The following is a 13,082-nucleotide window of genomic DNA, read 5'->3' as shown; positions in this document are numbered from 1 at the left end:
TTCATTGCGTGCTTAGAGCTGGTATTAGCTTTTCAGAGGTGCAGGCCTTTCGAAGGCTCGTTGGTCTAGGGGTATGATTCTCGCTTTGGGTGCGAGAGGTCCTGGGTTTAAATCCCGGACGAGCCCTTTCATTGGTGCTTTTTTAAAGTAGTATTGAAGTATTCATTTCAAAGCCATATATCAATTTTCTCTTTGCAGTAGTGGATGAATATTTGCTAGAGTCTCATGCTTTTAACCTTGCCCTGCCTGAGCAAATAGGAAACATTTCTCTTTAAGCATTTTGCAAAAATGCTGAACTTGCATGGTATATACAAGCGTTCAGCTAGGGCTGTCTGGGAAGGTTGCATGAAAGAAATCTAAAACCAGAGGCCCTTGGAATAGCCTGTTTTGAGAAGTTTCATCACAGAAGAATCAACTGTAGACATCTGTTTCTGTAGTGTAGTGGTTATCACGTTCGCCTCACATGCGAAAGGTCCCCGGTTTGAAACCGGGCAGAAACAGTTGTTATATTGTCTTGGCTGCAATGTTGAGAGGTGCCATTTTGCCATGAAATTGTCCAGGCCCTGAAGATGGTTTCATGCAGACTCGTTCCAAGAAAGTGAATTCTCTTAAAAACACTAAAGTAATTGGCATGTGGATGTATCTGTTGATTCACAGACCTCGCTTTCAAAAGAGCCCTGCATTCTGTTCATTGCTCACCTAGAACATGCATTAACTTTGGGAATTGTTGGCACCAACAGGCATCTTAGTTTAGTGGAGTGTTTCTGGTATTTAAGTGCAGAAGCCCTGGGCTCAATTCCTCAGTGACCCTTCTCAAGGTGATGATACAAATGCATCGTCACCTTTACGTTTAATGTCAGAATTGTTTATTTCTATTTGGTGGTGTATGAATGCTTGCAATAGTATGTTGATTTATTCTAGCCTTGAATGAATAAAAGCATATCACTCCTCTTTATGTATTTTTCTAATACATTGATATTTGCATCTCCTTTCCTAGCCTGCATTTTTCACTATCTTACAGGCTGTATATAATAAGTATCAATTCAGGGGCCCTTCTTCTACTCAATTCACAACTGTTCTATCACGGCATTGATAAGCAATCTACATCTGCTTCTGTTGTGTATTGGTTATCATGTTTACCTGACGTGTGAAAGCCCCATGTTTGACAGTGCGCGTTAACAAAGAGACCAATGATTTTTATTAAAAGTTGTCATGTGTTTTTGTTACCTTGCACCGGCCAAAAAGTGCCAGAGATGACTTCATTTGCAGTCACTTGAAAAGTAGGGATTCTCAAATAAATGGTAAGAGGTTGGAACAAATCTAAAGGAATGCATGGCATATCTATATGTATGTGTATTCAGGTATCCATATATAAAGATAGATAGATAGATAGATAGATAGATAGATAGATAGATAGATAGATAGATAGATAGATAGATAGATAGATAGATAGATAGATAGATAGATAGATAGATAGATAGATAGATAGATAGATAGATAGATAGATAGATAGATAGATAGATAGATAGATAGATAGATATTGGGAGAGAGAGAGCGTTAATATAAACTGAGACTTTATTTTCCATCAAGCTGTCTTTCATTTCCTTCAGGAGCAGAATGTTCTGATCATCAGCGCTCCAGAATCTAGTGCTTGGTTGGCAAGCATCACACATTGTGATGTGTTAGCTAAGAGTTCCATGTCGTTCAGACTCATATATTCCTCTGTAGTTGTACCTTGGTGATTCAACAAAATGTGGCATCATAAGCAGCATTCTACTGCCATAGACTGGACAGAAAAAACATTTAGAATTTCACTGAAAAAGAAAAAAAGCATACTTAGGCAGAGCTTTCTGGACAGTAAGGACATTAGAGTAAGTGATGAATAAGCACTGCTTTTGTTAATTTACATAGGCAGAACAGAGACTGCTGGGAAAAGCCTGAAATTAAAGGCACAGAAAATGCCTGCTTCTGGATAGAACACTAAGAAGGGTTGAAAGTTTTTTCTCTGACCCTGGCCACTCTTACAAGCAATCCTACGATAGTCAGAAGGACCCACCCTAAAAAAGAAGGGACAGCCATTTGGACCCTTTCCACCTTTTCTATATCTCGCCTGATCGAGCCTGATCGAGCGCTGATTGAGCGGATTAGCACATGTACTTCTCATTTTGGGAAGGTATTGCTTAGCTTGCTACCAGCAGCTCAGTTATGTTATGATGTTAGAGGCTTGCAAGGAATGCTTTAGTCCCGCATTAGGCAGTTTTTATTGCTTATTGCATTCAAGGGAAAGATCATTAGCCAGAATCTGTGGCCCAGCTATTCACCTTGGCATTCCGATTTGCACAAAGGGAATAAGCATTTGAGAGAAAATGCAACATGTGTTTCTTATGTTGTTATGAACAGCTTTTTATTCTTTCTCTTTAGGGTCTAGCCAATGCAGAAATAGATAAATAAGTGCGGACTTCCTGTAAGACGTGTCCAATGCTGGGACAAAATAAAAGGGGACACTTATAAATGATAGTGATATCGTTTGAGAAAGGGTAAGTTGACACTGAATTTCATGTATATTCACAGACCAAGCATGAAAAAGTCCCCAGCATGATCTTCATTGCGTGCTTAGAGCTGGTATTAGCTTTTCAGAGGTGCAGGCCTTTCGAAGGCTCGTTGGTTTAGGGGTATGATTCTCGCTTTGGGTGCGAGAGGTCCCGGGTTCAAATCCAGGATGAGCCCTTTCATTGGTGCTTTTTTAAAGTAGTATTGAAGTATTCATTTCAAAGCCATATATCAATTTTCTCTTTGCAGTAGTGGATGAATATTTGCTAGAGTCTCATGCTTTTAACCTTGCCCTGCCTGAGCAAATAGGAAACATTTCTCTTTAAGCATTTTGCAAAAATGCTGAACTTGCATGGCATATACAAGCGTTCAGCTAGGGCTGTCTGGGAAGGATGCATAAAAGAAATCTAAAACCAGAGGCCCTTGGAATAGCCTGTTTTGAGAAGTTTCATCACAGAAGAATCAACTGTAGACATCTGTTTCTGTAGTGTAGTGGTTATCACGTTCGCCTCACACGCGAAAGGTCCCCGGTTCGAAACCGGGCAGAAACAGTTGTTATATTGTCTTGGCTGCAATGTTGAGAGGTGCCGTTTTGCCATGAAATTGTCCAGGCCCTGAAGATGGTTTCATGCAGACTCGTTCCAAGAAAGTGAATTCTCTTAAAAACACTAAAGTAATTAACATGTGGATGTATCTGTTGATTCACAGACCTCGCTTTCAAAAGAGCCCTGCATTCTGTTCATTGCTCACCTAGAACAGCCATTAACTTTGGGAATTGTTGGCACCAACAGGCATCTTAGTTTAGTGGAGTGTTTCTGGTATTTAAGTGCAGAAGCCCTGGGCTCAATTCCTCAGTGACCCTTCTCAAGGTGATGATACAAATGCATCGTCACCTTTACGTTTAATGTCAGAATTGTTTATTTCTATTTGGTGGTGTATGAATGCTTGCAATAGTATGTTGATTTTTTCTAGCCTTGAATGAATAAAAGCATATCACTCCTCTTTATGTATTTTTCTAATACATTGATATTTGCATCTCCTTTCCTAGCCTGCATTTTTCACTATCTTACAGGCTGTATATAATAAGTATCAATTCAGGGGCCCTTCTTCTACTCAATTCACAACTGTTCTATCACGGCATTGATAAGCAATCTACATCTGCTTCTGTTGTGTATTGGTTATCATGTTTACCTGACGTGTGAAAGCCCCATGTTTGACAGTGCGCGTTAACAAAGAGACCAATGATTTTTATTAAAAGTTGTCATGTGTTTTTGTTACCTTGCACCGGCCAAAAAGTGCCAGAGATGACTTCATTTGCAGTCACTTGAAAAGTAGGGATTCTCAAATAAATGGTAAGAGGTTGGAACAAATCTAAAGGAATGCATGGCATATCTATATGTATGTGTATTCAGGTATCCATATATAAAGATAGATAGATAGATAGATAGATAGATAGATAGATAGATAGATAGATAGATAGATAGATAGATAGATAGATAGATAGATAGATAGATAGATAGATAGATAGATAGATAGATAGATAGATAGATAGATAGATAGATAGATAGATAGATATTGGGAGAGAGAGAGCGTTAATATAAACTGAGACTTTATTTTCCATCAAGCTGTCTTTCCTTTCCTTCAGGAGCAGAATGTTCTGATCATCAGCGCTCCAGAATCTAGTGCTTGGTTGGCAAGCATCACACATTGTGATGTGTTAGCTAAGAGTTCCATGTCGTTCAGACTCATATATTCCTCTGTAGTTGTACCTTGGTGATTCAACAAAATGTTGCATCATAAGCAGCATTCTACTGCCATAGACTGGACAGAAAAAACATTTAGAATTTCACTGAAAAAGAAAAAAAGCATACTTAGGCAGAGCTTTCTGGACAGTAAGGACATTAGAGTAAGTGATGAATAAGCACTGCTTTTGTTAATTTACATAGGCAGAACAGAGACTGCTGGGAAAAGCCTGAAATTAAAGGCACAGAAAATGCCTGCTTCTGGATAGAACACTAAGAAGGGTTGAAAGTTTTTTCTCTGACCCTGGCCACTCTTACAAGCAATCCTATGATAGTCAGAAGGACCCACCCTAAAAAAGAAGGGACAGCCATTTGGACCCTTTCCACCTTTTCTATATCTCGCCTGATCGAGCCTGATCGAGCGCTGATTGAGCGGATTAGCACATGTACTTCTCATTTTGGGAAGGTATTGCTTAGCTTGCTACCAGCAGCTCAGTTATGTAATGATGTTAGAGGCTTGCAAGGAATGCTTTAGTCCTGCATTAGGCAGTTTTTATTGCTTATTGCATTCAAGGGAAAGATCATTAGCCAGAATCTGTGGCCCAGCTATTCACCTTGGCATTCCGATTTGCACAAAGGGAATAAGCATTTGAGAGAAAATGCAACATGTGTTTCTTATGTTGTTATGAACAGCTTTTCATTCTTTCTCTTTAGGGTCTAGCCAATGCAGAAATAGATAAATAAGTGCGGACTTCCTGTAAGACGTGTCCAATGCTGGGACAAAATAAAAGGGGACACTTATAAATGATAGTGATATCGTTTGAGAAAGGGTAAGTTGACACTGAATTTCATGTATATTCACAGACCAAGCATGAAAAAGTCCCCAGCATGATCTTCATTGCGTGCTTAGAGCTGGTATTAGCTTTTCAGAGGTGCAGGCCTTTCGAAGGCTCGTTGGTCTAGGGGTATGATTCTCGCTTTGGGTGCGAGAGGTCCCGGGTTCAAATCAAGGATGAGCCCTTTCTTTGGTGCTTTTTTAAAGTAGTATTGAAGTATTCATTTCAAAGCCATATATCAATTTTCTCTTTGCAGTAGTGGATGAATATTTGCTAGAGTCTCATGCTTTTAACCTTGCCCTGCCTGAGCAAATAGGAAACATTTCTCTTTAAGCATTTTGCAAAAATGCTGAACTTGCATGGCATATACAAGCGTTCAGCTAGGGCTGTCTGGGAAGGTTGCATAAAAGAAATCTAAAACCAGAGGCCCTTGGAATAGCCTGTTTTGAGAGGTTTCATCACAGAAGAATCAACTGTAGACATCTGTTTCTGTAGTGTAGTGGTTATCACGTTCGCCTCACACGCGAAAGGTCCCCGGTTCGAAACCGGGCAGAAACAGTTGTTATATTGTCTTGGCTGCAATGTTGAGAGGTGCCGTTTTGCCATGAAATTGTCCAGGCCCTGAAGATGGTTTCATGCAGACTCGTTCCAAGAAAGTGAATTCTCTTAAAAACACTAAAGTAATTAACATGTGGATGTATCTGTTGATTCACAGACCTCGCTTTCAAAAGAGCCCTGCATTCTGTTCATTGCTCACCTAGAACATGCATTAACTTTGGGAATTGTTGGCACCAACAGGCATCTTAGTTTAGTGGAGTGTTTCTGGTATTTAAGTGCAGAAGCCCTGGGCTCAATTCCTTAGTGACCCTTCTCAAGGTGATGATACAAATGCATCGTCACCTTTACGTTTAATGTCAGAATTGTTTATTTCTATTTGGTGGTGTATGAATGCTTGCAATAGTATGTTGATTTTTTCTAGCCTTGAATGAATAAAAGCATATCACTCCTCTTTATGTATTTTTCTAATACATTGATATTTGCATCTCCTTTCCTAGCCTGCATTTTTCACTATCTTACAGGCTGTATATAATAAGTATCAATTCAGGGGCCCTTCTTCTACTCAATTCACAACTGTTCTATCACGGCATTGATAAGCAATCTACATCTGCTTCTGTTGTGTATTGGTTATCATGTTTACCTGACGTGTGAAAGCCCCATGTTTGACAGTGCGCGTTAACAAAGAGACCAATGATTTTTATTAAAAGTTGTCATGTGTTTTTGTTACCTTGCACCGGCCAAAAAGTGCCAGAGATGACTTCATTTGCAGTCACTTGAAAAGTAGGGATTCTCAAATAAATGGTAAGAGGTTGGAACAAATCTAAAGGAATGCATGGCATATCTATATGTATGTGTATTCAGGTATCCATATATAAAGATAGATAGATAGATAGATAGATAGATAGATAGATAGATAGATAGATAGATAGATAGATAGATAGATAGATAGATAGATAGATGATAGATAGATAGATAGATAGATAGATAGATAGATAGATAGATAGATAGATAGATAGATAGATAGATAGATAGATAGATAGATAGATAGATAGATAGATAGATAGATATTGGGAGAGAGAGAGCGTTAATATAAACTGAGACTTTATTTTCCATCAAGCTGTCTTTCATTTCCTTCAGGAGCAGAATGTTCTGATCATCAGCGCTCCAGAATCTAGTGCTTGGTTGGCAAGCATCACACATTGTGATGTGTTAGCTAAGAGTTCCATGTCGTTCAGACTCATATATCCCTCTGTAGTTGTACCTTGGTGATTCAACAAAATGTGGCATCATAAGCAGCATTCTACTGCCATAGACTGGACAGAAAAAACATTTAGAATTTCACTGAAAAAGAAAAATAAGCATACTTAGGCAGAGCTTTCTGGACAGTAAGGACATTAGAGTAAGTGATGAATAAGCACTGCTTTTGTTAATTTACATAGGCAGAACAGAGACTGCTGGGAAAAGCCTGAAATTAAAGGCACAGAAAATGCCTGCTTCTGGATAGAACACTAAGAAGGGTTGAAAGTTTTTTCTCTGACCCTGGCCACTCTTACAAGCAATCCTACGATAGTCAGAAGGACCCACCCTAAAAAAGAAGGGACAGCCATTTGGACCCTTTCCACCTTTTCTATATCTCGCCTGATCGAGCCTGATCGAGCGCTGATTGAGCGGATTAGCACATGTACTTCTCATTTTGGGAAGGTATTGCTTAGCTTGCTACCAGCAGCTCAGTTATGTAATGATGTTAGAGGCTTGCAAGGAATGCTTTAGTCCCGCATTAGGCAGTTTTTATTGCTTATTGCATTCAAGGGAAAGATCATTAGCCAGAATCTGTGGCCCAGCTATTCACCTTGGCATTCCGATTTGCACAAAGGGAATAAGCATTTGAGAGAAAATGCAACATGTGTTTCTTATGTTGTTATGAACAGCTTTTTATTCTTTCTCTTTAGGGTCTAGCCAATGCAGAAATAGATAAATAAGTGCGGACTTCCTGTAAGACGTGTCCAATGCTGGGACAAAATAAAAGGGGACACTTATAAATGATAGTGATATCGTTTGAGAAAGGGTAAGTTGACACTGAATTTCATGTATATTCACAGACCAAGCATGAAAAAGTCCCCAGCATGATCTTCATTGCGTGCTTAGAGCTGGTATTAGCTTTTCAGAGGTGCAGGCCTTTCGAAGGCTCGTTGGTTTAGGGGTATGATTCTCGCTTTGGGTGCGAGAGGTCCCGGGTTCAAATCCAGGATGAGCCCTTTCATTGGTGCTTTTTTAAAGTAGTATTGAAGTATTCATTTCAAAGCCATATATCAATTTTCTCTTTGCAGTAGTGGATGAATATTTGCTAGAGTCTCATGCTTTTAACCTTGCCCTGCCTGAGCAAATAGGAAACATTTCTCTTTAAGCATTTTGCAAAAATGCTGAACTTGCATGGCATATACAAGCGTTCAGCTAGGGCTGTCTGGGAAGGATGCATAAAAGAAATCTAAAACCAGAGGCCCTTGGAATAGCCTGTTTTGAGAAGTTTCATCACAGAAGAATCAACTGTAGACATCTGTTTCTGTAGTGTAGTGGTTATCACGTTCGCCTCACACGCGAAAGGTCCCCGGTTCGAAACCGGGCAGAAACAGTTGTTATATTGTCTTGGCTGCAATGTTGAGAGGTGCCGTTTTGCCATGAAATTGTCCAGGCCCTGAAGATGGTTTCATGCAGACTCGTTCCAAGAAAGTGAATTCTCTTAAAAACACTAAAGTAATTAACATGTGGATGTATCTGTTGATTCACAGACCTCGCTTTCAAAAGAGCCCTGCATTCTGTTCATTGCTCACCTAGAACAGCCATTAACTTTGGGAATTGTTGGCACCAACAGGCATCTTAGTTTAGTGGAGTGTTTCTGGTATTTAAGTGCAGAAGCCCTGGGCTCAATTCCTCAGTGACCCTTCTCAAGGTGATGATACAAATGCATCGTCACCTTTACGTTTAATGTCAGAATTGTTTATTTCTATTTGGTGGTGTATGAATGCTTGCAATAGTATGTTGATTTTTTCTAGCCTTGAATGAATAAAAGCATATCACTCCTCTTTATGTATTTTTCTAATACATTGATATTTGCATCTCCTTTCCTAGCCTGCATTTTTCACTATCTTACAGGCTGTATATAATAAGTATCAATTCAGGGGCCCTTCTTCTACTCAATTCACAACTGTTCTATCACGGCATTGATAAGCAATCTACATCTGCTTCTGTTGTGTATTGGTTATCATGTTTACCTGACGTGTGAAAGCCCCATGTTTGACAGTGCGCGTTAACAAAGAGACCAATGATTTTTATTAAAAGTTGTCATGTGTTTTTGTTACCTTGCACCGGCCAAAAAGTGCCAGAGATGACTTCATTTGCAGTCACTTGAAAAGTAGGGATTCTCAAATAAATGGTAAGAGGTTGGAACAAATCTAAAGGAATGCATGGCATATCTATATGTATGTGTATTCAGGTATCCATATATAAAGATAGATAGATAGATAGATAGATAGATAGATAGATAGATAGATAGATAGATAGATAGATAGATAGATAGATAGATAGATAGATAGATAGATAGATAGATAGATAGATAGATAGATAGATAGATAGATAGATAGATATTGGGAGAGAGAGAGCGTTAATATAAACTGAGACTTTATTTTCCATCAAGCTGTCTTTCCTTTCCTTCAGGAGCAGAATGTTCTGATCATCAGCGCTCCAGAATCTAGTGCTTGGTTGGCAAGCATCACACATTGTGATGTGTTAGCTAAGAGTTCCATGTCGTTCAGACTCATATATTCCTCTGTAGTTGTACCTTGGTGATTCAACAAAATGTTGCATCATAAGCAGCATTCTACTGCCATAGACTGGACAGAAAAAACATTTAGAATTTCACTGAAAAAGAAAAAAAGCATACTTAGGCAGAGCTTTCTGGACAGTAAGGACATTAGAGTAAGTGATGAATAAGCACTGCTTTTGTTAATTTACATAGGCAGAACAGAGACTGCTGGGAAAAGCCTGAAATTAAAGGCACAGAAAATGCCTGCTTCTGGATAGAACACTAAGAAGGGTTGAAAGTTTTTTCTCTGACCCTGGCCACTCTTACAAGCAATCCTATGATAGTCAGAAGGACCCACCCTAAAAAAGAAGGGACAGCCATTTGGACCCTTTCCACCTTTTCTATATCTCGCCTGATCGAGCCTGATCGAGCGCTGATTGAGCGGATTAGCACATGTACTTCTCATTTTGGGAAGGTATTGCTTAGCTTGCTACCAGCAGCTCAGTTATGTAATGATGTTAGAGGCTTGCAAGGAATGCTTTAGTCCTGCATTAGGCAGTTTTTATTGCTTATTGCATTCAAGGGAAAGATCATTAGCCAGAATCTGTGGCCCAGCTATTCACCTTGGCATTCCGATTTGCACAAAGGGAATAAGCATTTGAGAGAAAATGCAACATGTGTTTCTTATGTTGTTATGAACAGCTTTTCATTCTTTCTCTTTAGGGTCTAGCCAATGCAGAAATAGATAAATAAGTGCGGACTTCCTGTAAGACGTGTCCAATGCTGGGACAAAATAAAAGGGGACACTTATAAATGATAGTGATATCGTTTGAGAAAGGGTAAGTTGACACTGAATTTCATGTATATTCACAGACCAAGCATGAAAAAGTCCCCAGCATGATCTTCATTGCGTGCTTAGAGCTGGTATTAGCTTTTCAGAGGTGCAGGCCTTTCGAAGGCTCGTTGGTCTAGGGGTATGATTCTCGCTTTGGGTGCGAGAGGTCCCGGGTTCAAATCAAGGATGAGCCCTTTCTTTGGTGCTTTTTTAAAGTAGTATTGAAGTATTCATTTCAAAGCCATATATCAATTTTCTCTTTGCAGTAGTGGATGAATATTTGCTAGAGTCTCATGCTTTTAACCTTGCCCTGCCTGAGCAAATAGGAAACATTTCTCTTTAAGCATTTTGCAAAAATGCTGAACTTGCATGGCATATACAAGCGTTCAGCTAGGGCTGTCTGGGAAGGTTGCATAAAAGAAATCTAAAACCAGAGGCCCTTGGAATAGCCTGTTTTGAGAGGTTTCATCACAGAAGAATCAACTGTAGACATCTGTTTCTGTAGTGTAGTGGTTATCACGTTCGCCTCACACGCGAAAGGTCCCCGGTTCGAAACCGGGCAGAAACAGTTGTTATATTGTCTTGGCTGCAATGTTGAGAGGTGCCGTTTTGCCATGAAATTGTCCAGGCCCTGAAGATGGTTTCATGCAGACTCGTTCCAAGAAAGTGAATTCTCTTAAAAACACTAAAGTAATTAACATGTGGATGTATCTGTTGATTCACAGACCTCGCTTTCAAAAGAGCCCTGCATTCTGTTCATTGCTCACCTAGAACATGCATTAACTTTGGGAATTGTTGGCACCAACAGGCATCTTAGTTTAGTGGAGTGTTTCTGGTATTTAAGTGCAGAAGCCCTGGGCTCAATTCCTTAGTGACCCTTCTCAAGGTGATGATACAAATGCATCGTCACCTTTACGTTTAATGTCAGAATTGTTTATTTCTATTTGGTGGTGTATGAATGCTTGCAATAGTATGTTGATTTTTTCTAGCCTTGAATGAATAAAAGCATATCACTCCTCTTTATGTATTTTTCTAATACATTGATATTTGCATCTCCTTTCCTAGCCTGCATTTTTCACTATCTTACAGGCTGTATATAATAAGTATCAATTCAGGGGCCCTTCTTCTACTCAATTCACAACTGTTCTATCACGGCATTGATAAGCAATCTACATCTGCTTCTGTTGTGTATTGGTTATCATGTTTACCTGACGTGTGAAAGCCCCATGTTTGACAGTGCGCGTTAACAAAGAGACCAATGATTTTTATTAAAAGTTGTCATGTGTTTTTGTTACCTTGCACCGGCCAAAAAGTGCCAGAGATGACTTCATTTGCAGTCACTTGAAAAGTAGGGATTCTCAAATAAATGGTAAGAGGTTGGAACAAATCTAAAGGAATGCATGGCATATCTATATGTATGTGTATTCAGGTATCCATATATAAAGATAGATAGATAGATAGATAGATAGATAGATAGATAGATAGATAGATAGATAGATAGATAGATAGATAGATAGATAGATAGATAGATGATAGATAGATAGATAGATAGATAGATAGATAGATAGATAGATAGATAGATAGATAGATAGATAGATAGATAGATAGATAGATAGATAGATAGATAGATAGATATTGGGAGAGAGAGAGCGTTAATATAAACTGAGACTTTATTTTCCATCAAGCTGTCTTTCATTTCCTTCAGGAGCAGAATGTTCTGATCATCAGCGCTCCAGAATCTAGTGCTTGGTTGGCAAGCATCACACATTGTGATGTGTTAGCTAAGAGTTCCATGTCGTTCAGACTCATATATCCCTCTGTAGTTGTACCTTGGTGATTCAACAAAATGTGGCATCATAAGCAGCATTCTACTGCCATAGACTGGACAGAAAAAACATTTAGAATTTCACTGAAAAAGAAAAATAAGCATACTTAGGCAGAGCTTTCTGGACAGTAAGGACATTAGAGTAAGTGATGAATAAGCACTGCTTTTGTTAATTTACATAGGCAGAACAGAGACTGCTGGGAAAAGCCTGAAATTAAAGGCACAGAAAATGCCTGCTTCTGGATAGAACACTAAGAAGGGTTGAAAGTTTTTTCTCTGACCCTGGCCACTCTTACAAGCAATCCTACGATAGTCAGAAGGACCCACCCTAAAAAAGAAGGGACAGCCATTTGGACCCTTTCCACCTTTTCTATATCTCGCCTGATCGAGCCTGATCGAGCGCTGATTGAGCGGATTAGCACATGTACTTCTCATTTTGGGAAGGTATTGCTTAGCTTGCTACCAGCAGCTCAGTTATGTAATGATGTTAGAGGCTTGCAAGGAATGCTTTAGTCCTGCATTAGGCAGTTTTTATTGCTTATTGCATTCAAGGGAAAGATCATTAGCCAGAATCTGTGGCCCAGCTATTCACCTTGGCATTCCGATTTGCACAAAGGGAATAAGCATTTGAGAGAAAATGCAACATGTGTTTCTTATGTTGTTATGAACAGCTTTTCATTCTTTCTCTTTAGGGTCTAGCCAATGCAGAAATAGATAAATAAGTGCGGACTTCCTGTAAGACGTGTCCAATGCTGGGACAAAATAAAAGGGGACACTTATAAATGATAGTGATATCGTTTGAGAAAGGGTAAGTTGACACTGAATTTCATGTATATTCACAGACCAAGCATGAAAAAGTCCCCAGCATGATCTTCATTGCGTGCTTAGAGCTGGTATTAGCTTTTCAGAGGTGCAGGCCTTTCGAAGGCTCGTTGGT

The 13,082-nt window shown here is 39.3% G+C and overlaps 5 non-coding genes across 5 annotated transcripts; all 5 read left to right on the top strand.

Moving 5' to 3' along the window:
* The first annotated feature begins 427 nt into the window (after window positions 1-427).
* TRNAV-CAC (transfer RNA valine (anticodon CAC)) lies at window positions 428-500 on the top strand. The gene has a single exon. It is a non-coding gene; the product is annotated as a tRNA-Val (tRNA).
* Window positions 501-3,028: 2,528 nt separating this feature from the next.
* On the top strand, window positions 3,029-3,101 carry TRNAV-CAC (transfer RNA valine (anticodon CAC)). Its single transcript has one exon. It is a non-coding gene; the product is annotated as a tRNA-Val (tRNA).
* Window positions 3,102-5,613: 2,512 nt separating this feature from the next.
* Window positions 5,614-5,686, top strand: TRNAV-CAC (transfer RNA valine (anticodon CAC)). The gene has a single exon. It is a non-coding gene; the product is annotated as a tRNA-Val (tRNA).
* A 2,556-nt stretch (window positions 5,687-8,242) lies between these two features.
* On the top strand, window positions 8,243-8,315 carry TRNAV-CAC (transfer RNA valine (anticodon CAC)). Its single transcript has one exon. It is a non-coding gene; the product is annotated as a tRNA-Val (tRNA).
* Window positions 8,316-10,815: 2,500 nt separating this feature from the next.
* Window positions 10,816-10,888, top strand: TRNAV-CAC (transfer RNA valine (anticodon CAC)). The gene has a single exon. It is a non-coding gene; the product is annotated as a tRNA-Val (tRNA).
* Window positions 10,889-13,082: the final 2,194 nt, after the last annotated feature.

The sequence above is a fragment of the Lissotriton vulgaris genome, unplaced genomic scaffold (assembly GCF_964263255.1).
Source record: "Lissotriton vulgaris unplaced genomic scaffold, aLisVul1.2 SCAFFOLD_496, whole genome shotgun sequence".
In the NCBI taxonomy this organism is placed as follows: Eukaryota; Metazoa; Chordata; class Amphibia; order Caudata; family Salamandridae; genus Lissotriton; species Lissotriton vulgaris.
This window is presented reverse-complemented; position numbering and strand designations above follow the sequence as displayed.